General features: G+C 42.6%; 1 long non-coding RNA gene across 2 annotated transcripts; it reads right to left on the reverse strand.

The window, feature by feature from the left end:
* Positions 1-7,448: 7,448 nt before the first annotated feature.
* LOC309642460 lies at positions 7,449-26,464 on the reverse strand. Of its 2 annotated transcripts, none has more exons than XR_014253220.1 (3): positions 26,217-26,464; positions 17,640-17,797; positions 7,449-11,723 (listed from the first exon to the last, which is right to left on the reverse strand). It is a non-coding gene; the product is annotated as an uncharacterized lncRNA (long non-coding RNA). The 2 variants fall into 2 exon arrangements; XR_014253221.1 differs by having other exon boundaries at positions 17,640-17,802.
* Between the last annotated feature and the right edge of the window lie 275 nt (positions 26,465-26,739).

Here is a 26,739-nt window from a genome sequence, read left to right on the forward strand (position 1 = left end):
CCACACACACAGTCTCCCCCGTTATCAACATCTTGTATGAGTGTGTGGTACATTGGTTACAACTGAGGAGCCTGTACTGACGCATTATTATGAACTAAAGTCCATAGATTATGTTTGGGTATACGCCTTGAGTAGTACATTCTATACTTTTCGTGTGGACATAAGTTTTCAATTTAATTGAGTAAATACCAAGGAGCACGATTGCTGGATCATATGGTAAGGGTATGTTTAGTTTTGTAAGAAAGTGCCCAACTATCTTTGAAAGTGGCTGTACCGCTTTGAATTCCTATGAGCAGTGAATGAAAGATTACGTGTGATCCACATCCTTGGCAGTATTTGGTATAGTGGGTATGTAGCGGTATCTCATTGTTGTTGAGATATGACAAAACACGTGGAGCATCTTTTCATAAGCATATTTGCCGTCAGTATGTCTTCTTTGGTGAGATGTCTGTTCAGATCTTTTGCTTACTTTTAAGTTGGGTTGTTTGTTTTCTTATTGTTGAGTTTGTGTATTTTGGACACCATGCCTTTTCAGATATGTGTTTTGCAAATATTTTCTCCCAGTTGGTAGCTTGCCTGTCACTTGCTTAACAGTGTCTTTCACAGAGCAGGAGTTTTTATTATAATTTTAATGAAGTACAACTTTTTCTTTTACTGTGCTTTTTTTTTTTTTTTTTTTTTTAAAGGCTGGCATGGTGGACTCTGTGTCCTTTACCAGGACTCGAGCTTTATTTATTTATTTATTTTTAATATTTATTTATTTATTTGGCTGCATCAGGTCTTAGTTGAGGCATGCAGGATCTTTTGTTGTGGCATCTGGGCTTCTCTCTAGCTGTGGTGCATGGGCTCCAGAGCACGTGGGCTCTGTAGTTGTGGTGCGTGGGCTTAGTTGCCCCGTGGCATGTGGGATCTTAGTTCCCCCACCAGGGATTGAACCTACGCCCCCTGCATTGGAAGGCGGATTCTTAACCACTGGACCACCAGGGAAGTCCCTACTGTGCTTTTTTATCTAAAAAGCCATGGTCAAGCCCAAGGAAGGTCAACTGCCTTTTATCCTATGTTATCTCCTGTGAGTTTCATAGTTTTGCATTTTAAATTTCAGCCTATGATCCATTTTGAGTTAATTTTTATGAAAGGTTTAAGACCTGTGTCTAAATTCATTTATTTGCATGTACATGTCCTGTTGTTCCAGCACCATTAGTTGAAAAGATGATCCTTTCCCCATTGAATTGTCTTTGTTCTTCTGTCAAAGATCAATTGACTGTCCTTGTGTGGATCTATTTCTGTGTTCTTTACTCTGTTCCATTGATTTGTTTGTCTATTCTTTTGCCAATACTACACTGTCTTGACTACTGTAGCTCACAGTAGGTTTTGAACTCAAATAGTGTCAATCCTCCAACTTTGTTCTTCCCCTTCAATATTGTGTTGGCTATTCTGGGTCTTTGCCTTTCCATATAAACTTTAAACTTTAGAATTTGTTTGTTGATTTCCACAAAATAACTTGCTGGGATTTTGACTGGGGTTGCACTGAGTCTATAGATCAGCTTGGGAAGAACTGATACCTTTATACTATTGAGTTTTCCTATCATGTACGTGTAGTATCTCTCCATTTATTTATTCTTTGATTTATTTCATCAGAGCTTTGTAGTTTCCTTCATATAGATCTTGTACATATTTTGTTAGATTTGTGCGGTATTTTTTTTGGTGCTAAGGAAAGAGAATTATTTAAAAGTATTTTTAAAAGAAAATAAAATTAGAAAGCTTGGCTATTACAGAGAAGTAAAGTAAAAGAGAAACAATTAAGCTGCAATCCAAGGCATAACTACAATTACAAAAGAACAGAATAACTACAAGGCATAACTACAATTACCAAAAGAACAGAATACAATTTGCTAAAAGGCATACAAAACAAAAAAACAAAGTTTTCCTTTGAAACAAACATGCAGGAAACGAGGTGATATTTTACAAGAGAAGCCCAGGAGCACAGTTCAGGGCTGGAGAGCATTCTACAGAGCAGAGTACACAGCTAGCAGGGCCCTTACCACTTGCCCTACACCATACCCTAAGGATGGCCCCAGGCCAGGCAAGCAGGAGATGGAGGGAAGAAAAGGCACAAGCTGGGCCCAACAAACCCCAAATCTCTCTTCCACTGGTCAGAAAGCCAAATCAAGGATCTTCGACATCACCTCTTCTGAGAAAGCACAGGCTCTCAGACAGATAATGGGGAAATGTCAATCCCCGTCCAAAATTAGACATCTCATCTCACACATAAGGGTAACTAGGACGAAAGAGATAACATTAGGGGCTTCCCTGGTGGCGCAGTGGTTGAGAATCCACCTGCCAATGCAGGGGACACGGGTTCGATCCCTGGTCCGGGAAGATCCCACATGCTGCAGAGCAACTAAGCCCATGTGTCACAACTACTGAGCCTGCGCTCTAGAGCCCGTGAGCCACAAATACTGAGCCCGCGTGCCGCAACTACTGACGCCCGCGCGCCTAGAGCCCGTGCTCCACAATGAGAAGCCCACGCACCGCAATGAAGAGTAGCCCCCGCTCGCTGCACCTAGAGAGAGCCCGCACACAGCAGCGAAGACCCAACACAACCAAAAATAAATAAATAAAATAAATAAATTTATTTTAAAAAAAAGAGATAACATTAGCCAGATGTTGTTTATCAAGTACAAATGCCATAAAAACTTTCTCTTGGAGGGAAAAGTTTGTGTTGAAAAGCCGCTCGGTGGTAGAGATTGGGTTTCAGAGGACAAGAAAACAAATGAGACAAACTCCTCTGGGGAGAGATGAACAGAGATTTGGGGTGGAGGGATGCTAAGGGCAGAGGGGAGGAGAGAAATAGAGAGAAAACAACCGCGGAAGACCGAGCAGGTGTCATGGCATCAGAGGGACCAGGCTCTGGAACGGAATATCCGGTCCCACGGGGTTTGGGCCATTTCAAGGCTTTTGGGTGCTAGCACATGAATTGACCCCCTTTTTCATCTTCCCATCCCATCAGTTATGTCTGCTATACCTAACTGTTTTGTGTGAAATCAAGATCTGGGAGGGGAAATCCAGAAATGGAGGCTGAATTCCACATCTGGCTCAGCACAGAGAAGAGAAAGACACCATAGGAGGTAAAATGGAAGTGATCTCAAAGGGTCCTTACAGAAGCAGTGATTCAAAGCTAGCCGTGACCACGGGAATATAAATTTCAGGGACATTTTGGAGAAAATATAGGATATGACGATCAAATGCTCAACTAGGTCACATAAGAAACAAAAAAGGTTCCTTTTTAAAAATGATGACAACCAACGTTAATTGAGTGTTTATCGTATCTCAGTCTTTGTGTCAAGCAATTGACAAGCATTATCTCCTTTGACCTTATAATCCTATGAGGATAGCACTTTTATCTTTACTTGCAAATAAGAAAATTGAGACTTAAAGAAAGTAATAACTTGCCCAAGGGCACTCAGTAAGGGAAAAGCCAGGATTTGAGCCCAGACTGCCTGCTAGGATGGTTGATAACTCTTTTCCTGTGTCCACTGGCAAGAATGACTCACAGCTAACTAAAAGGTCCCATGATTCACTGAAACTCTTCTTGTTGAGGTCACTAAACCATCTCCCTGTTGCAAAATCCACAGAGCTGACTTCCGAGTCACAAAAGAAGCAGAACCTAGTTTCTCTTTTTAAAAATGGCAATAGTTAATATTACTTGTGCACAAGCCAGATGCTTCTTCACCTTCCTTGGAACTTCATTTTTCTCTACAGCTCTTATCACCCTTTGACATTTTGTATTTAACTTGTTTATTGGTTTATTGTGTCTTCCCCAACTAGCTGTCCCTCACAGCAGAGATTTTGGTTCTGTTTATTAGCCCTTGATAAATATTTGTTGAATAAGCCTTAATATCTATCCAAGAATATAACACTTTGGAGATGTGTTGGTAGTTTTTTAAAAAGTTAAATAAGCCTCTACCCTATGACTCAGCAATTCCACTCTTAGGAATTTACTTCAAAGAAATGAAAATATATGCCTCCCCTGCCCCAAAAAATGTCCTGTACAAGTGTTCATAACAACCTTATTCCTAACATTTAAAAACCGGAAACAACCCAAATGTCCATCAACAGGAGAACAGATAAGTAATTATGGTATTTCCCTTAAACGGAATAGTACTCAGCAACGAAAATGAACAAACTACTAACGCAAAAAGCAGTATGTATGAATCTCAAAAGCTTATGTTGTGTGAAAGAAGCCAGACATGAGAAAATAATGGAATATATTATTTCACTTTATATGACTTTAAAGAACAGGCAAAGCTAGTCTCTGGTGACAAATATCAGAGCAGTGCTCACCTGGGGTGCACCGGCACTGATGGGCTGGAGCCAGAGGGAGCTTCCTCGGGTTGTGGAGGTATTTATTCTCAACCTGGCTTTGGGTAGTGGTCACAGGAATGGAAGCAACTGTGAAAACTTATCAAATGGATCACTTAGATGCATATGTGCATCTTACGGTATATAGAATACACCCCAATTTTTTAAAACTTATTTTTAAAATATTAGCCAAAAAGAGTTGAAGAATTGTTCTTTTCTCTCGGGAAGCAGTTGGACCTAGTGAAATTGAATCCCATCTACTGGCTGGAAAACCTCTTAGCCTCTGTTTACTCATATGTAATACAAAGAGTATAATGCTTGCCTGACAAAATTTCTGTCGGGATTAAATAAGATAAGGTACATAATATGCTCAGCATCTTAGTGTCTGGCACAAAATAAGTGTTCCAAAAATGTTAATTCTCTGTCTTGCTGTGAAAAATAAAAGACAATTCTTCATCTTGATTGCTTTGGTCCAACTAATGCAAGGTTTTGGCTATCTTTTTTTATTCCCACTGGCAATTTTCTGAACATCTCTCTGTTCTTTAGAGATGGAAAAATTCAGTCCAGAAGACCACAAGTGCTTTTGACCTTGACACAAAGGAAAACTGGGTCAAACGGAATCGATTTAGATAATGGCAAGGTTAAAAGTCATTTCTGAAGTCTGTTTCCTAAACTTCAGATCTTCTTCTTTTTTTTAAGCAGTGAATGATAGAAGCTGCTCATTGACAAAAGCCTTTAAAAACTGTCATTTTTATTCTCAAGGTAAATGTCTGCTAAAGATTTGAACTTGGTTGGTGCTATCATTTTACTACCGTAGAACATGAAACCAATTTTTGGTTGATTTTGCATTATTGACCTGTGTAATGATTTCTGTCACTCTGAAGTGGGAGCTGAGTTTGCTCCAGGGATCCTGTGTGATTGTCACGTCTTTGATGTGGCCCCCTTAATCATTTCCCCGAGGGGCATGGTGACACAGCCAGGTTAGCGGGATGGCAGCTCTACCTCAGGCCGTGAGATCGAGCCCCCTCTCCTGCAGGAACCACTAGGCTGGGTCCCCAGATCTGCCTTCTGCTTTCAGGTTTTCCTGGTGGTCTGGCATCACGGGATCTTACTGGAATTAAGGAATAGAGATGTGGGACCCTACTTTCTCTCCACACCATCAGTGCCACATGGGGTATTGTATGGATTAAGGTGAATATCATGAAGCCTCCATGGCCTTGAAAAAGTTTTTCTTTCTAAGGCTTAGTTTCCTCTTCCATCAAATGGGGGTGATGATAGGTTGTCCTGAGGGTTGAATGAAGAAATGAAGCTAGCTCCTGGCACACTGCCTTTAGAGCAAGTGCTCAACAAGCAGGAGCTGACTTCATACAACCTTGCTCTCTCCCACCGAGAGTCCCCAGGCAGTGTTTTCTCCCAGCTTCACTATCACGTTGGATGGTTGTCTCCCAGCAAGTTTTGCCCAGACACTTCTGAGTCCACTATATCAGGGAATCTCGCCTTTTCTTAGGTCTCATCTCCATTCAAAAGAGATGGAAACAGGGGTCCAATAGGATATGATGCTTAGAGAATTCTTCTGAAGTCCTGAACATCCTCCTTCCCTCCGCTGACTCTGTTTCCTCATATAAACAGCACACACAGAACCACTTTTGACCTATCAGGTGGGCAGAGATGCAGGAACTAATAGGTCAACGTTAGTAAAACCTCTGACATCGTCTGACAAAAATATTCTAAGATGGTATCTGCAAGGAGCTTCATGGTTTTCTGCTTTTGCACATTGGTTTCTTATTCCTTAAGTACGATGAGAGCCGCAGAATGACGACCTCATGGCTGGAAGGTCCATAGAGGTCAGATGGTCCAGATGGTCTCTGGAGCCCTGACCGGGGGCCAAGGAAGGCCTTCAAGCAGGGGGCGTGGCCCTCTGAAACTGTACCTTTGTTATGTGCATGTTTTTGGAGAGAGGTCCATAGCTTTCATAAATCCTCAAGGATTCAGTGTCCAAACCCCCTGATTTTACACATGAGGAAGCTCAGACCTGAAGAAAACGAGTGGGATCTTTCCAAACTAATTTAAAAGGGGTTTCGTCTAAAGGAGGTCAACTGTTACAAGGAGTTGGGGAACAACTGCCTTATTATTTCTGTATATTTTTTGTCCATCTTTCAGGCAGTCTCTCTCAGAATCTAGCAAGTTTACCAAGAATCTCCAGAACCTCCCTGCCATCCGTACGCTATTCTCGGCCGTGGAGAATATAGTCACCAGATTTAGCAAACACCAACAACAAACACACTAGCAACAAAACAAGAGGAAGCCTAGCTAAATTGGAATTTCACATAAACAGTGAGTAATGTGTTAGTATAAGTACATCCCATTTCTGAAATCCACATATAACTGGGTAACCCTCTGTGGAAATACCAAAGCCAAAGAGGCCGAAGCCCTGACCTGTAGCACATTTAGAGAACGTTCTCCTGTAGTTCCTAACTAAGAATAGGGTGGTCTGGGAGCAGAGACCGGGCCCGCAAACTGGCCTACAAGTCTTGGAGGACCCCAAGTGAAGCACATAAAATCCATGACCCACAGGTTAAGCAGTGATTCTCTAGGCTAAGGTGGGTGAGGGAAACCTCCCTAAACTGAGGAACACTGAAACTAGGGGGTCAAAAATACAGCCCCCTCCTGACCTAAAAGTAGTAAGAGGTGAAGTGGAGGCTCCCTCTCTCCTGCAGAGATCACCATAACCAGAGCTGGGGGTCACCCAGGACACAAGGCTGGTGTGGGTTCCCGTGACACCTCTCAGTAAATTAGGAGAGAGCTTCTTTCATAGGTAAAGACCTATACTTCCTAAGTTAGTTGTTTCTCAGTAATAATAATTATCAAAATAATGTCAACCTATATAGATTTTGTAAATTCAATTATTGCATATAAAATTATTGAAAATGGAAAACTGAATCACAATTGATTAGAAACTCAAGTCACCAGACCATAAAATGATTACACTCAATATCTTGCTTTCATGGTGACATTTACTTGTCCCAATACCTTGTTTCCTGGAGAAATAGTTGCAAGATTTGCCTGCCTATCTTGTGACATTTTAAAATAAGCTTTAATTCTGAGAAATCATATTGGCAGAGTTAAATATATCCTGAAAGCTACATAAGTATGCAGAAAGGCATCTGATAAGCTGTTGTTGCAAAAATATTAAAATATACTAACAGATGCCATACTGGATTTTAGAAAGTAACCTGACGTTTTAGCTCTTCTTTTGTTGATATTCATCAATATCACATTGTTTATATATATCCAATCTATTTCTTTCATAAATTACATAGTAGAGTACTCCATGGTCATTATCATTCTCAAATACATGGCATCTAAATTGCTGAGAAGGTCATGATACTCAGTATCATAAACCTATCTTTGAAAGATGGTACTGTTGTAACAAATATAGAAAAAAGAATTTTACTTTCAAATTAATTTTGGATTAAAGTTGGGATGATCATGGGATTTGGAGATTAAATGAGTTTTCACTATACCTTTTCTAATATTTCTTGCATCAGTGTAGGAGATCTGTAATTTGTTTAGTATCAATAATATATATTTTATAAATGCTATCTCTTTGAGGTAAAATTGTATTATATGCAGATGACATAATACTATATATAGAAAACCCTAAAGACTCCATATAAAAACTACTAGAACTGATAAATGAATTCAGCAAGGTAGCAGGATACAAGATTAACATTCAGAAATTGGTTGCATTTCTTTACACTGACAATGAAATATCAGAAAGGGAAAGTAAAAACACAATATCTCTCTTAAAATCACATCCAAAAAAAATACTTAGGAATAAACCTGATCAGGGAGGTGAAAACCTCCTTATGCTGAGAACCATAAAACATTGATAAAGGAAATTGAAGATGATTCAAAGAATCATCTCATGCTCTTGGACTGGAAGAATTAATATTGTTAAAATGAGCATACTAGCCAAAGCAATTCTACAGATTTAATGCTATCCCTTTCAAATTACCCGTGACATTTTTCACAGAACTAGAACAAATAATCGTAAAATTTATATGGAACCATAAAAGACCCAGAAATGCCAAAGCAATCATGAGGGAAAAGAACAAAGCTGAGGCATAACCCTCCCAGATTTCAGACAATACTACAAAGCTACAGTAATCAAAACAGTGTGGTATTGGCACAAAAACAGACATATGGATCAATGGAACAGAATAGAGAGCTCAGAAATAAACCCACACACCTATGGACAATTAATCTTCGACAAAGGAGGCAAGAATATACAATGGAGAAAAGATAGTCTCTTCAGCACGTGGTGCTGGGAAAGTTGGACAGCTGCATGTAAATCAATGAAGTTAGAATATACCCTCACACTATGCACAAAAGCAGACACAAAATGGCTTAAAGACTTAAAGCCAAAAGAAACAAATGGTACCTAATCAAACTTATAAGCTTTTGCACAGCAAAGGAAACCATAAACAAAACTAAAAGACAACTTACGGACTGGGAGAAAATATTTGCAAATGATGCAACTGACAAGGGCTTAATTTCCAAAATATACAAACAGCTCATACATCTCAATAACAACAACAAAAAAAAAATCAAAAAATGGATGGAAAACCTAAACAGACATTTCTCCAAAGAAGATACACAGGTGGCCAACAGGCACATGAAATAAATGTTCAACATTGCTAATTATTAGAGAAATGCAAATCAAAACTACAATGAGGTACCACCTCACACTAGTCAGAATGGCCATCATCAAAAAGTCTACAAACAATAAATGCTGGAGAGGGTGTGGAGAAAAGGGAACCCTCCTACACTGTTGGTGGGAATGTAAATTGGTGCAGCCCCTATGGAAAACAGTATGGAGTTTCCTCAAAAAACTAAAAGTAGAGTTGCCATATGATCCAGCAATCCCACTCCTAGGCATGTATCCAGACAAAACTATAAAACTATAATTCAAAAAGGTACATGTTCATAGCAGCACTATTTACGATAGCCAAGACATAGAGGCAACCTAGATGTCCATGGACAGATGAATGGATAAAGAAGATGTGGTACATCAACACAATGGAATATTACTCAGCCATCAAAAAGAATGACATAATGCCATTTATAGCAACATGGATGGACCTAGAGCTTATCATATTAAGTAAGGTAAGTCAAAGACAAATACCATATGATATCACTTATATGTGGAATCTAAAATATGACACAAATGAATTTATTTATGAAATAGAAACAGACTCACAGACATAAAAAACAAACTATGGTTACCAAAGGGGAAAGGGGGTGGAGGGATAAATTAGGAGTTTGGGATTATCAGATACACACCACTATACCATATAGCACAGGGGACTATATACAGTATCTTGTAATAAAGCATAATGGAAAAGAATATGGAATGGAAATGATATATATATCCATACATATGTAATGGAAAATATATATGTGTGTATGTGTGTGTGTGTGTGTGTGTGTGTATATATATACATGAATCACTTTGCTGTACACCAGAAACTAACACAACACTGTAAATCAACTATACTTCAATAAAAAAAATAAAATATAAATACTGCCTCTTTGTTTTTCTTCAAAGTATTTCTGAATTCCTGCAATGCTTTTGGGATTATTATGTACATGGAATTTTAGTTCCTATAACTCTTTGCTAATTATACTAATTTTTCTTCAAACACCATACCAAATTAGTCCTGAACAAATACATTTAAAAGTAGATTTTTTAAAAGTACACCTTTGGCTGAAACCCAGAATTTATGTCTTTATTGGACATTGAGAATTTCTAACACAAAATTATGTACAGCTTCTAGTTGATTTTTCATGGCATGCAGGCATCAGCTCAACTTTCCCACCATGTGTCCAACAATATTTCAAATTTATGTTTGGTAAATGTGCATTTCCTGCTAAGTTTAAAGAATGTGCAGGTGAGGTGTCGCAGCCCAAACAGAGTGAAAAGAGCTTCCCTCTGTGGGGCAGCCTGGCGTGGGGTCTCTGACCCACACGGGGCGGTTTGGGGTAGCAGCCTAGTGCACAGGGAAAAGAAGGAGTCCCCGTGGAGGGAAGCCGGGCTGGTCGTCAGAGTCTGAGCAGGCCGAGGAGGGTGTCCGCATGAGTGGGGGGCAGTGCAGCCCCAAGAACCTGAGCCAGCGTGAGGTGAGGAGGACATGGGGCAGGGAAGATGCAAGACTAGTTATGAACAGGGGAACTGATCAAACCATGTCAGTATATTAAGGATAATAGGACCCAGGTTTCTTACATTTGGAGAAGGTGGTTACAAATATGGAAAGGGGAAAAGAACTAGAATTAAACCTGTGTATTGAATTGGGATCGAAAGAACCGTAGGAACTCAAGTCCAAAATATATAGATATATAGAAGTAAATACGAATGGAAATGTGTTTATGTTTGCTCCAAAACACACATGTATGCATACATGTGTACACAGACATATTTACATGCATACATCTATGTAGCACTGTTCAATAAATTGCTTGGAAACAATGACATCTCAATAGCAATGAGCACACCTAGGGTGCAGCTCTTGGCTTCTAAATTGCTTTCTCCACTTAAAGGCGCCAGGAGAAGTTAACTGATTCTAGGGCTGGGCAGGGAAAGTACAAACCTGGAACACCTTGCTGCGCTGAAGTGCTCAAAGAATGATGGGACATGTCACAAGAACCCCAAAGTCAGCTTGAAGGGCCCCCCCCTACTGGTCAGATTGGGGACAACATGAACATCAAGATAAATAATGGTGGTAACAGATTGTACTCCATTCAACAAATTGGAAAACGTGCATCCATACAAATACAAAAAATAAATAATAAATTAAATGCTTGAAGAGGAATGGGATACTTATATCACGTTAAAATACCACTCTACAAAATAATTCTGAATTCCAAAAGGGAAAAATGTAACTTTGCAGTGAAGACTGGCACACTCTACCTTAATCAAATGATCACAGGTAATATAGCCAGTAATGGGGCAAATCAAAATCCTACGCCACCTCCTAGGATGCAGGGAGAAAAGCACAGCATCACTACTGTGTTATTCCTGCCAAAGACACATAACCTGGATCCAATCTTGAGGAAACATCAGACAAACCCAAACCGAGGAACATTCTAGAACATAATTGGCCTGTAATCTTCAGAAATGTCAAGGTCCTGAAAGTGAAGGAATGACCGAGGGCTGCTGCGGCCTGAAGGAGATGGAGACTGACAGCTCCCTGCATCCCGTCATGGTTATCAGGACAGGTGACAGAATGTACATGGGTTCTGTGCATGAAATGGTAGTGCTGTACCCAGGCGAATCTCCTCATTTTGATGCTGTGTGGTAGCTGTGGAGGAGAACATTCTCATTTGTAGGAAATACACACTAAAGTATTCAGGAGTGATGATACATCAAGATTATCAATGAACTCTCAAATGGTTTAGGGAAAATGTTCCTCATTATCTGAGTTTTTGTATCATTTCAAAATAAAAATTAATAACGTACAGAAGAAGGGAATGTCCCAGAATATGCTTTAAGTATCTTCCTTTAATCCACTGTGTTTTCCATGCACATTTGCAGCAAAGTTGTAGGCCTGGCTCAAATTATTTTTTACTAGATTCAGTCTTTGTGTTTGGTAGTATTTTAACTTAGAATTTATAAAATTTTAAAGTAATATGTAATAACATTTTAAAGTAATAAGTAAATGTAATTTAAAGTAATAATATATGTAACAAGTAGGCAATTTATATACCAACAAAATTTCCATATCATTGAAAGTAACTGCTATAGTACAACTAGTGGACCATTTTGTAGTAACTTCTAACTTATTTCTATGTAATACTTTGTGGCTTATTAATGACAAATGAATATTCGCTATTAAAAATGATTTGTGTCACAATAAAAATACTTACAGATTTAAACTGGGAACTCAAAATACCATTCTGTTTTTAGCAAACAATTCCAGAAGATATGAACAACGAATCAAATTCAAAGATTAAATTTAGCCAGTATCTAATATTAATGGTGTATTATTTTTCACTTGAAGATAGCCACAGTCAGTAAATGAGTCAGAAAAGCAACTCTTCGCCTAGAGCAGTTTATTTGAGAAATTGTTTGGGCAAAAAGATCTTTCCTCTACCAACTTGTTTTTATTTCATAATGAAAGCAGAACCATCTCCCACTTGACATTAGTTAATCCATTCTTGACACTCAAATGTTCTGAACAACAACAACAAAAAGTAATCTGTTCCCCATTATTTTCAACGGGAAAATTTACTATACATTATACGTCAACAGAAAATCCATAACCAACTTCCTAAGACAACTAAAACAGTGAAATGCTTTCATGTAAGTAACAAACACACAAAGGGATATAAATGCTTTGAACACTGCTTCCTTATCACCCCACAATGAACATGGTGTTAACCAACACTTGCTCTGTATTCCCGTAGGTTTGCATGCAATTTTACATTTGCAATATAGCACAGCAAATTACAAACAGCGATAAATGGATCTACTAGAGAAAATGCTTACGATATATTAGGGCAATTTCCTGCAATGCAGCTCACCAAGTGAGGTAGACACTTGGAGCTGACAAAACTCGAGAAGCTGCTGCTGTAGATGCTCCTGGATGCTGATAAATCTTCAGAGGAGGTGGGTGACACTATATAGAGAAAAAATTGCCAGCGGAGCTCTGCTTATACTGTCAGCACTTATGTGTATAAATTTCTTTGTAGGGTGTTAAAGAGGCATGAGGCCATTTTTAAAGCAAGGCTTTCCGTCCTCTGGCCTCATGTTAAGAACAGGGATAGCACCACTCATGGAATTTTAAACCAGCAGCGTCCAGGGGCTTGGTCTCATGCTCCTCCAGGTCTTTGCCGTGGTCTTCCTCAAGCTCAGTGGTCAGTAATCCCGCAGCAGGAGATTTTTAGGAGTTTCCTGACATCTCTTTCACTACCTCTCCCATGCCTGCTGCCTCTGGAAGAGTGACAGCTCTGCCTGGGCACCCACCACCTCTTTAGAGCCTTTGAAATCAGTCACAAATTGCAGGGTTAATTTCCATAACCGTGGACTGCCTGTAGGAAACCTTTTTTCTGTGCCTTGTCAATGATAGTGAAGGTTTCATCTGCAACCTGGACCAGGTTTGGGAATGTTTTCTATACGAACATCAGCAAAAGTCTTTGTATTGAGAAGTGCCCATGTTTTGCAAACGCTAGGCTCTATTGCAAGGCCAATACATATGATATGCCTGTGTACGGACCCAGCTGGAAGGGGGCACTGTGTTTCCATCTTTCAGAAAATTGTTGTAACATACTGATTTTAATAAGAAATGAAGACGGTTTTATGCCCTCTACCAAAAAATTGTCATAATAAGCAATGAATTGCCCATCTTTGGAGTCAAAACTTAATAATATTTTTACATTTTCAAAATATTGAAGATATCTGCAATGTTAAGGGCATCCCCTCGGTGGTGGGAGCCGCTGGCACGCACAACCTGAACCATTTTACACGCAGCCAGCGGTCAGATTCGTCCATCAACTCACTCGGCATCGCATTAAAAGGGAGCCTTGCGCAGAATGCTGAAAGATGGCGGGACAAGGACCTCCCTGACTTTTTCAGGTATCCAGACATCTACCTAACCTACCGCATCCACTCATTGCCATGGTTACTGGAGAGTAAATCCCTTTTGTCTTCTTCTCCCCCGGGGGAAGGGGGAACGGCTGCCCAGTCCCGGGGCCTCCAGGGCCCTCACAGGGCTCTCCTCTCCACGGGAAGTTGCTGGGTCAGATTCTACAACCTGGTCAGTTCTGATGCTACATCTCTCTGTTTTCTTCTGTACCGTCAGCCCTCTGGGGGTGATCAGCTCTCTGCTAACCTCGTTGTCATGTGCTATGTTTCTGCTTCCTCCTCCCAAGAAAGTAATGCGTTCTCCCTAAGGGTTGGTTTGTCAGTTTCTTTTTGTTGGAAGGAGGCCGCAAACATGGACTTTGATATTGGGAGCACTAACGGCTAAAAGAATTTTGTGATGATACTGATTTTAAGTGAAATATGTTTTTCAAGCTTTGAGTTGGCAAGTCAGGGAGGAGAGGGCTGGTCCTAGAGCTGCAGCTTCGAGACTCGGATGAATGCTGCATCACGGACAGGCAGGCCCGGAACTGACTGGCTTCCATCTTTATTCACCGTCAGTGTGTTTCTTTAAAAATCAAGCTCTTTTCCCAATTTCCATATTAATCCTGGGATTTAATGGTAAAAATCGAAGTGCCCTACCTCTCTTTTGAAAAGTGTTCTCTCACGTGAGGTTTGAAAGATAGTCTAGTATGGAGCAGGAAGAAAATATTAGAAGTTTTATTTGTATTTAATTTTCATGTCATCCTTTTAAATGTTTATCTTTTGTATACCATTTATAATGCACATAGTAATTTAGTGCAGCAGTATAAGTTTATAACTTGTAAATAAGTATGCGTACACAAATAAATACGCTTACATTGCTGGTATGTTCTCAAAAAAAAAAACCTTTTTTTGAGAACGAAAGGCGTGCAGTCACGAACGTTTGGAGACCTTTGCTCTATAGACCCAGTCTACAGACGTCTTCCCCAGTCCTGGCTCCCTGTGTCCATTCTGTGAGCCCCTTTGCCGCCACATCTGCTCCCTGAAATCTACCCCTTTCTGCATCCAGACCTCACCCCCAACTCAGGCAGTCACGGCCAGGGTGTGGGGAAAAGGGTGGCCCCAGGAGCTTGCTGTCTCCCCTCTGCCCTGATCAGCAGCCCCGTGTACTGAACAGCTAGTGTAGCCCATGTGTGCCAACACAGGCTCTGGAATCAAAGTGGGTGCAGATCCAGCCGTCTCCCTGGTAGTGACGTGATCTGGGGAGAGTCGTGGGACTTCTCCCAGGACTTGGTACTCATCCTTAATCTGGAGATGAGAATAGCGTCACTGCCAGCGGGCTGCGGTGAGGATGCTGAGAGAGTAGCTCAGGTGCACAGCAGCACCTGGTGCGTCGTATTGCTATTACAGTTATTATTATTCATAATAACAAAACATAATTTGGGATGACTTTAAAGCAAAGTCTCTTTGCCTGGATATCCAAGATGAACCTGTTTTAGGATAAATTCTGCTCTACTAGGAAGAATGATTCAGCCAGCTGTCAGTGGGTTTCTTCTGGATCCTTTCTGAATTTTTCAGGATTCCCCCTGGAAAAAAGCTCTCAAGGAAGACAAAGTGGAGAATGGCTCTCTCTTCAAAGGCTGTGGGGCAATGGTTAATTTTGCCAGTTACTAGTGCCTTAGACATAGACGATGCTCAATGAATCCTGCTATAGATTGAATGCTTGTGTCCCCGCCAGAATTCCTATGTTGAAACCTAATGCCCAAGGTGATGGTGTTGGGAGGCGGGGCCTTTGGGAGGTGCTTGTGTCAAGAGGGTGGAGCCTGCCTGAAAAGGATTAGTGCCTTCATAAAAGAGACCCCAGGGAGATCCCTCACCCCTTCCACCACGTGAGGGTACAGTGAGAAGATGGGCACTATGAACCAGGAAGCGGGCCCTCAGACAGACAAGAAATTGGCTGGTGCCTTGATCTTGGACTTCCCAGCCTCCAGAATTGTGAGAAATAGATGTTTGTTGTTTAACCTACTCAATCTACAGTAATTTTTGTTATAGCAACCTGAGCTAAGATAAAGCTTGTCTCTTATACCTAAAAATAACACAAATTGTAACAATAATTTTAAAAAGGCACATTGTGGCCAACGACATATAACTAACATCATCCCTCCTCTATGAAGCCAAGAGCTTAATTAGGTTTGGATGGCTGAATAGAGTATGACTAAAAACAGACACCACCGAGATGTCTAAGTGCTTAATTCCTCTTCCTGCTGATTTTCTGCTAGAACAAAAGAAAAGCCCCAGGTCTCTGTTGCCACTGAACAGAGAGTGGCCAAATCCCAAATTAGGAAGTCTCGGGGTCTGTTTTGACTGCAGATGTGTGTAATTACAGGGAAGCTCTATTGTTCGTTCCAAAGAATGTTTCACTGCAAGGCTGCAAATACATCTCAGTCTATCAACTAAGGGGCACAAAAAATATGATTTTACTTCTTTTTAAATGTGTAAATTTCTTTTTTGAATCCAGTTTTGCCGGTTGTCATGGGCTCAGTTGTGTCCCCACAATTTCATATGTTGAAGCCTTAACCTCAAAATATGACCATATTTGGAGAGAGGGCCTTTAAAGAGGTGATTAATGTAAAATGGAGTCATTAGGGTGGGCCCTGATCCAATATGATAAGGAGATTTGGACACAGACGATACAGTCCAAAGGACAGCCATTTGATGACACAGGGAGAGGATGGCCACGGGCCAGCCAAGGAGAGCACCTTGGAAGAAATCAATCCTACTGACACCCTGATCTTGGACTTCCAGCCTCCAGAGCTGTGAGAAAGTACATGTCTAAGCCATCCAGTCTGTGGTACTTTGTTACGGCAGCCAGAGCAAACGAATACAGCTGTGTTTCAGAAATGGTCTCTTTCAATTTGAGGAGTCCCCCTTTTTACCCTAAAGTTTTGCTTCCGTTTGGGGGAGCTTGTGTTATGCTACTGTGTCAGGGCAGGAGGTTCACAACATTTACCCCACTGGGCCTTTGAGACACTGCACAGGTGTTCCCAGGGCTGGCTACATAATTTGCAGGCCCAGTGCAACATGAAAATGTTGGGGTCTTTGCTCAGAAGCATGAACAAAGCATTGTTAAAGGTACTAAAACAGAAAGCTCCTGTCCTCCATGGTCTCTCCTTGTTGTGGATGGTACTTTTTATTTGCTATTTAATGTCAATATAAGTAAATAATTTAATTATTCACACGAATTTTACCACTCACCTTTATATTGGACAATGCCAGTTTTAAATAATTTGTATGGGGACTCACAGTTCCTATTTCACAGCTGGTAGGTGCACAAGTATCTTGTTCTCACCAGAACAGTGGAAATCCTGCACAAGCCTAGCTCATTCCACTTGACACACACATCTGTTACCAACCCTCCTACCCATCATCTTACTGTTGAATAAGGAACAGCTGAACAGTTCAGGAACAGGAGGCTGCTTTTCTTTCCCTTTCCTTTTATGTCACTGTTTTCAGCTTTAGTGGTCAGTTAACAGAGAAAAAACGGGAGCGAGAAAGGTGCTTGGTTGTTCGCAAAAGGCCATTGCCCTCTTCCTGTGTTTAAATCAAGCTCTGGTTTGCGGGGAAAGGGTGCGTGGTCATCGACGTGAGTGCTTACCTTGTACTCACTTTGAGTGTCAACGAGCATAGCGTGTCCACTTCAATGCTGTGCTCACAGGCAGGGCGACCGCTCTATGCTAATGAGAAGGTAAGAAACCACGGACATGCACGTGGGCCGTCTCCTCTGCTCACGTACGTGCTCCGTTGTCCCATCCACTTTCCTCACAAAACACAAGTTCAAAAATAAAATTACTAAGAACTTCAAGGGACAGCAGAGCATTAAATCTGGCGTGGTGCCCTTCTGGGGGTGGAGCCTTTTGGAGGCGGGTCCTTCTGGGGGTGGAGCCTTTTGGAGGCGGGCCCTTCTGGGGGTGGAGCCTTTTGGAGGCGGGTCCTTCTGGGGGTGGAGCCTTTTGGAGGCGGGCCCTTCTGGGGGTGGAGCCTTTTGGAGGCGGGTCCTTCTGGGGGTGGAGCCTTTTGGAGGCAGGCCCTTCTGGGGGTGGAGCCTTTTGGAGGTGGGCCCTTCTGGGGGTGGGGAGTTCTGGGAGCGGGGCCTTTTGGAGGCAGGGCCCTGTGCAACTGCAAGTGTTGACCGCCGTGAAGTCCACCCTGCCTCTCTCTCCATTGCCCCTCCCCAAGGACCTTCAGGCTTTGGACACTAGAGTCGAAACTAAAGAAATATGTCCAATGCTTTAGTGCTGTGGTGGGTTGGTGTTTTTTCAATACTAATTGACTCTCTTTACTCAGTATTTTCGGCCCCCTCCCAATCCCCAGGCTTTCCCCTATAACGTGGTGCAAGGCTGGCCTTTCTATTGGGTCGGACCATTTGGTGAATCACCGCAAAAACCTGCCCTTCTTCCATTGCTCAGGAGGGTAGTGCTGCATCGCAAGCTAAATATAAATATACATATTAAATGTATTTGTGTTAATTTACATATATACACATTTCTATATTTACATATATAAAATTCAAATATTATTTGAAATATGATTTGCCCACTATATTGGTAAGATGGAATGCACTGCATTCAAGAGATTTTCCTTAATTCCATGATAACAATTCACCATTGTCTTAATTAGTCCTCACACATTCCCCACTTTTCAAGTGTTACAATCAAGGTTCAGTGAAGTCCAACACTTGCCTAACGTTATTCGTTCTGTACGTGGCCTCTTGCCTCAGCCTAGAAGCCCAAATGGGTGCTTCGGCCAAGTCTCTGGCCAGGGAGACAAAGCCAGAAGATGAAGGGAGGAGAAGTCTTGATTGGTGTTTCTTCTTGGGCCAAACAAAGGGCCCTTAGCAAGAGCCCTGTTGGCCCTGGCTGGGCAGAAGCCTGAGAGCAGAGGTCTCAGCTGCAGAGGGTGCGAGCATTCCTGGGAAATGCTCAGGTCAGCAGAAAGCACTGGCTTCTCCTTCCTGCCAGTGTCCTAGGCGCCCTCCCACCTGATACTGTCACTTGTCACATGTCTGCCCACCTGTCACTATTCCCCTTAAAACAGCATGTTCAGGAAAGGGCCCGAGAAATACATTCAAACTGCAGAATCACAACATATGGGGTAACATGTTGACCCACCCTGGCAGCTTTTGATTATTATGAGGGGCCACGTGATCTTAGGGCAAACTGATATATTTCAAGAATCAGCAAAATGACGCCAAGAGTAACATAAGGGCTAGTGATCACTACTGGTCCAGAAATACCTCTGGGAGTCCTTCTGAACATTCTCCCCTGCCCCGCCCCGCCCGTCATTACTCCTTGTCGCCAAGTGAATGCTATTTAGGTCTTCTGAAAGAAATATGGACGACATAGTACACTGTGTGTGACCCCTGAAGCGTAATTCATCTCTGAATGACAATTAATACTGATGGTTTGAAGGATGGATACTTTCCTGGGCAGAGGAAGGAGCTGAGCAGAACATACGAGGCAGCCCTGCCACCCTGCATACAAATAATTGACGCCAGCAGTCACCCCTCATGCACGGCCACTGTGGTTTAGGTACTGTTGCTTTTGTCCCCAGACGGAAGTGGGGTCGGAGCAGGTCACAGTCAAACAGAATTCAGCCCGGAATTGGACGGTCTGAGTTCTCATTCTGACCCCCTCATAGATTACTCGTATGGCCGTGGAAAATCACCTCTCTAAGCATCAGTTTTGTCATCCATAGTTACAATATTTTCACAAGAAATTTTAAGATCTACCCTCTTGGCAACTTTCAAATATACAATATAGTGTTATTAATTATAGTCACCAGGCTGCACAGCACATCCCCAGAACCAAACCTGAGACATTACCAGTTCAGTAATCCAGACAGCACCTGACCCTGCAACGCCAGTTTACACTTTGAGTTGTGTCAGCGTCCGCTATAGGTTTGTGAATTTAGGGACGTGGAGAAGGTCCCCTCTCTTCCAGGGAGCATTTCTCCCTGTTTCTTAGCATATCTGAGTTTCTACGACTAAGTGCTTCACTATCTTGTGTTAAACAACAACCTCTCACTGCAGTTTCTTCTTTAAAAGCAAATGAGTTTTAGGGATGGTGTTCATATCAGATCTCTTTCTTTGGTCGGAGAACAAGTTGGGGGGGGGGTTGGGTGTGCTAAAAGAGGGGAAAATGTCTCCAGAGGAGAAGGGAAAGGAACTAGACAAAAGTACAAAATTGTGGGAAGGGCTTTGGACTCAACCCTGACTCCATAAACTATACCGTTTTCTAAGAATGTGAAAAGCTAACTTCCAATTTGTATTTTACTTTTCTTTTCTCTAAATGTCTCATATGTTCACTTGTGGAAAAAAATTTATTTCAAACCCTGGGAATAAAAGGTAGGTGGAAACACTGATCAGAGTTGTTTGTGATGCTTTGCAGGGGTCTAGCTGCCTTAGATTATTTTGTGGAAATATTAATGATCTAAACCACTCAGAAGAGAAAAAAATTCCTGTGATTAAAAAGCCATTTACCCAACCCCTTTTTAATGTCCCTTAATCTTTCCCCAAATTCTCACTTGATGGATTCCAGGTCTGTCATTAAAATCACTCTCTTGTGCTGTCACCCTCCATCACACACACCTGGCAAAATCCCACCTGGGTAAAACCCAACAGTCTGTCAACCCCGTGTCTCTTCCTGGCAGCTGAACGTAGTCGGAGAAAAATACAACCATGCTGGCAGGTTTCACAGTAAATTCTCGACCACAAATCCAACTGTATATCTCTAGTCGACTGAGTCCCCGCGCCCCTAGAGAACTATTTCACACCTTCTTTCCTCAAATCCCTAACCGTGGGATCCTCAACTCTGGCCACACCTTTGAATCACCTGGAAGCCTGTAAAAAGCACCAGTGCCCAGGCCCCACCTCCAGAAAATCTGATTTAATTGTGTAGATAGAACAGGGGGTCTTGCTATGAATGTGCTTTTAAGATTCTCCAGGTGACTCTGGTGTACAGCCAAGATTGAGGACCAAGCCCTTCCTCAGACACAGCTGATCAGCCTTCTGATGGCTGCCCTGAGAAAATCCAATCAGTAAGGGAAAAACGCCCACAGACTCTCACCAAATCTACCTGCATGGGGCCTTCACTCCCTTCTGAGAGAAGACCAACCCCTCCGCTTCTGCATTCCAGCGCATCACCATTCGAGCAACCAAGGGCTTCGTTTAGCCACCGCTCCCTCTCTCTCCAGCATCTCCCTTGTATCCTTTCTACTGAATCATGTCCACAGCTGTTCAAACTTCTCTTGATTTTAAGAAATCGCTTCTCCAATCCCAAACCCACCTTTGCCACCTCCCTTTTCTCTCCTCCCTTTGCAGCAAAATTCCTCAAACTTTGTCTTTCCTCAATCCCCAAATTTCTTCTCTCATTTTCTGAAATCCACTCCCGTCACAGTTTCATCCCCTCGTTGTCAAACCCAGTGGTTAATTCTCAGCCCTCATCTTACTAGATCCCTCGGCAGCATTTGACAGTTACACCTTCTTCAGAATACACGCTTAGCCTCTAAAACTTTGCTTTGTCTCAGGTTTCTGAATTCTCAGTCTCCTTTGGTGGTTTCTTCTCATTTCCCTCACGTCTAAATATGAGTGTGTGGGAGATTGGGATTGACACATATACACTATTGATACTATGTATAAAATAGATAACTAATGAGAACATACTGTGTACCACAGGGAACTCTACTTGATGCACTTGTGGTGACCTGAATGGGAGGGAAGTCCAAAAGGGAGGGGATAAATGCATGTGTATGGCTGAGTCATTTTGCTGTGCAGTAGAAACTAACACAACATTGTAAAGCGACCATACTCCAATAAACATTAATTTAAAGAAATAATAAAATACAAAAAATGCAAAACTTAAATAAATAAATATGAGTGAGCTCCTCAGACCTCCTAATCCTTGGGTGATCTTGTCCACTAGCTACCATCGACCTACTGATGACGCCCACATTTCTAGCTCCAGTCCAAGCCTGAGCCTTGAATTCCAGATTCCTCTCTTCAACTGCCTGCTTTCCAGATCCACTTAGATGTGTTAAATCCAACACGTTCAAAACCAAGTTCTTATTCTTTCCCTCCAATCCTGCTGCTCTTGCAGTAGCTCAAGTAAAAAACTATGGAATCATTCTTGACTCATCTCTTTCACTGTCTGCTTTTAACTCTTCTGTAAAAGCTGTGGGTTCTACCTCCAAAATATATTCTCAATCTGAGCAGTTCTCATCACCTCCATCATTACCACTCTGTTCCGTAACACCCTTTTTCTACATGTTGGACTACTGCAGTGGTATCCTAACTGGTCTTCCGGATTCCATCTTTGCTCTGCTCCTGTTTATTTTCCACTCAGCAGCTAGAGCGATCCACTTAAAATACAAGTCAGATCTCGTTACTTCTCTGCTTTCAGCTCGCCAGTGGCTCCCCATTTCACTCAAAATCCAGTCTTACAAGATTTAACAGCCAACTTCCTCTGCAGTTTCATCTCCTACACTTCCCTCAGCGCTCTCTGCCTCAGCTGCACCAGACTCCTTAGTGCTCACTGAGTACAGCTAGTGTGCACACACCTCGGGGACTTTGCACTTGTGTCCTCTTCCTGAATGCACTGGACTTGCTCTCTCAAGGATCTGCCCCAGTGTCTTCTACCAGAGCAATGTCCGCCACCACACACACACACACACACACACACACACACACACACACACACCCCATTATCACCACCACCACAATCACCATGATCTCTGCCCCTCTACTTTTTACCCCTTATCAACAACTGACATATTACATATTTATTTATTTGTTTCTCTTCTCCCCCTCTACTTGAATGTAAGTGCTATAAAAACAGATTTTTTTTTTTCTGATTTATTCTCAGTGCTTATAAGAGAGCTTGGCCCATCGTAGGTACTCAGTACATTTTTGATGAATTAGTGAATGAATCAGTCAATCAAGCAAGCAAGCAATGGAAATGTCAGGGCATCTCAATCCCAGAAAGGGATTTTTTCCCCATAGTTTCCTATAGTGTTACCCTGTCTCATTCTTTCTCTGCCTCTTTGGGTTGACTCCTAGATAAATTCTTCATGCAAAATCATTTTGAGCAAGGTTAATCCTTAGGTCCCTATGTCAGATATGACCCCAAAAGTCACACCTTGCCACGTACACTTGCCTTCAACCTCCTCCCCCCACATACTGGCCATGGTTCAGCAGCTGTGGCTCTTCCTTCCTCTCGGTTCCAGGAGCTCCTTTTCAGCTCTAGCCCCCTCCTTTCTGGTGATGAAGGCCATGTGGGGAGAGGCAGCAGCTGCCCCGACTCCATCTCTGCCTTCTCTGCCCACGGTGACCCAGCAACACATAGACTTCCCAAGCCTGACTTGGCCTGTGCAGTCTGGGGCTGGCCAGGCCAGTCTGTGGTGCATTTCCATTCCCTGCAGCAGCTTGGCCATTTGCAAAATAAAAATTGTAAAAGTACCGACAGGAAGAAATATACACCATATTTTATTATTCTAAGATACCCACTTTTTTTTTTCTCTCTGTCTCTCACATTTCACATCTCAAACATCAGGAATCGTCTTGTAGTTGGTGGTGGGCAAGTGGGAATTCCTACGTAGCCTGAGTCTGTGTCAGCAAGGTTACGATTCCAGGGCACACCTGGCTGTCTATTCCCCTCGGTACTTTAGGCTGAGGACCTTTTGACCAATTAAAGAAGGAAAATAAAGCTGGTTATTATATGAAAACCTTGGATAAGACAAACAAACAAATACCAGCATTAAGCCATGCAGAACAGAGGGCAGCAACTTGGATGACCTCAGGGCACTTCTATAAGAAGTGTGGTGTGACAGAGGCTCTGGGTGGCTCAGAGGAACATACCATGAGGAAAACCTGGGCGTTGAAAACTCTCAGTGAGAAGGTAAATAAGACTAGTGAGATGAAGTTTTAGGAAAAGGCTGACCAATTATTTTAACGTATTTTTATGTGCTCATTAGAGCGCTACATGATAAAAATCTGTATCTGTATTTAGATTCGATAATATAAATAATTATCAAAGAGGTGTTTTTGATATGTTTAAGTTTAAATTATTAGGGAAAAGAAAACACTGTATCATAGTTTAAATGGTAGCATTTTTTCTTTCGTGGTGATACATAAAACAAAAGTGTACTATACCATGAAGGGAGGCCTAGACTCAATGAAATACAGCTACTAGCCCCAGGTACATAAAAGTACGAACCCCTGGTTTAACAAAACCTAAGGAATCTCCTACACAGATGAATTGCTTTTGCTACCTGGAGCTCTTTGAGAAGACTATAAACCAAAACCTCAATATTAACCTAAAATTACTTCATTATATTACAAAGTTATATTATTTGAAAGATGTTTTCAAATGACTCAAAATTAAAAGATCTTAGTGTAACATTGGTTCTGTAATTATCCTCACAAATATGTTACTTATAAAAGTTAATGATGTAGAATCATCATGGTAGCATCAAGTAGGAAGTTGCCAGGCAGATGGGAAAGTTTTTTTGCCTTTTGTTTTCCAATTGTTTTCTTCCTTCCCTCTCTTCCCTCCACAATGAGAAGCAGCCACTGTCTTTAAAGGTTGGAATATTTTTACTTTTCTAGGTTTTTACTTTACTGGGTTAAACAAAGTAACATGCTAAACATTGATTCTAAACAGGAACAGTCATCTAATTTTTATTTGACAAGCTTTGGGGTGACAATTTGATTTTACGTCTTTTGTGACCAAATAGTCCGCTTCCCATTGTTACATGCTGTGTGAGCTACAAGCACTTTGAGCTCAGGAATGCACAAAGGCCCTGCATTTCCTTGGGATTAGTACCATACAAATGCAAATTAAGGACAGTGGAAGGCTGTGTCCATCCTTGTGACTCTCACTGCTCCGTTTTGTGCTTCCTAGGGGAAGCAAAGCAATCCATTGTTTTAAAAACACACACCTGCCTTAGCTGCTGACTCTTTCATTGGCTACCTGAAGAAGAGAAGGAGGAATTCTTTCCTATAGAATCCACCCCTCTGGATCCTATTCAATTATTTTTAATAGATAGCATGAAATCTTACAGGAGTCTTACACAATTTCTAATTGCAGGATTTGTACTCGAGGTATGGAGTCTTATTTTGCTCCTTGCATCTTCGGTCTATGCTTCACATGACCCTTTGTGGTAAGCCTGAGGACCTGTACATACCCTCTTCAAACTCTTTGGCTGGTTGGCACAGTATATAGATATGTTGGAAATCAGTTCTCTTCTGTGGCATAATTCTTCCAAGGGAGTTGAAATGCTTTACAAACACTTCTCATTTATCAGTCAATCCATATAGCAAGCCATGTTATGCGAATCTCTTCCTTCTTATATGTTGTCCTTCGGTGATTTTCATGACGTTCTGCCTGTACAGTGGCTCTGGTTTGGGAGGAGGAAACATGGGGGCTGGGAAGAGAGGTCAGGAACAGAAATTGCCTGCCTGACAGAATTGACCTCAGTTGATGGCAGAATGGTCCCCACATCTTTATCCTTTATGCCTGCTTAGAAATAGCAACATGCCTTTCCATTTTGTGTAATTATTTAGCTAATACCCAGTAGGATTTGTAAGCCCTCACATTGCTGTAGATTTATTTTATTTCAGAGTGATAGTGACTTTATGACCCAATTAACATCAATGTGACTTATTGCACTACTTGTGGGAGGGAGAGGGGGCGCAAGAAGACAAGACAGACGGATCCTATCTACCACCATCAATAGGATGACCGCCACACACTCCTGTCCATGGAAGAGGGGCAGTTGGAACCTTTCTGTTCTATTTATCAGAGCCCTGAAGCCCGGGTGATCGTGCTATATTTTAACAGACGAGTGTGTCAAATGTCTGAGGGAAGGAGATACTGAAAGAGCGGTGTTAGAGTAATCAATATTTTGGTGGTACTGAATATGTTGAATTTAAAAGATGTCAAACGTCAAAGACGATGACGAATGACTACCTAACTGCAGATGCCGCCACCCTCAAATTACAGGGGTAAGGAAGGGAGACTGACCCCAGAAATGGACCGGTGAGGCCGGCTCCTAATCGCAGCAAGGTTCCCGGAAGCCGGACAGCCCTTGTATTTATAGGAGCAAGCGGCGCAGGCCGCCGTGACCCACGGGCAGCCGCAGCGCAGAAGCAGCCGGGGAATTGTGACCCTCCGCCTACCTGGAGCGTTTCCGCAGCGCCTGATTCAGAACCACCGGGGCGGACAGCTCCCCGGCGCCGGGCGTAGGGCGCCGACTGCGGAAGGGAACGTGAGCGCGGAGGGTCCGCGCACCGTCAGCGGCCTCGGGCGGCGGAAGAGCACACTGCGTCCACCTCACACCCACTTGGTTCCTCCCTTTCCCCCGAGGGTCAGTAAGGGGCCTGCGGTGGCCGTCCGCCGGCGCGTCCCGACAGGCGAGAGGACCGGCCGGAGCCGCCGCCGCCGCCCCCTGCCCGCCCCCCAGGCCCCTCGTCTTGCCTGCTCACCTCGCCTCGCCCCGCCCCGGTGGGGGCGGACGGGGGCGTTCCCGGCGCAGGGCCCGCCCAGCCCCTCCCTCCCGGCCCGGGTCTGGCTCCCCATTGGCCGGCAGGCTGGAGGCGCGAGGAGGCGGGGCCCGCCTCTGGCGGCTCGCGCCCGGGAAGGTCGGCCGGGGAGCGCGGGTAGCCGCCGCGGGGAGGGCGCACGGCGACGCGGCGGGCGCCG

The sequence above is a fragment of the Balaenoptera physalus genome, assembly GCF_965194825.1.
Source record: "Balaenoptera physalus genome assembly, chromosome: 14".
In the NCBI taxonomy this organism is placed as follows: domain Eukaryota; kingdom Metazoa; phylum Chordata; class Mammalia; order Artiodactyla; family Balaenopteridae; genus Balaenoptera; species Balaenoptera physalus.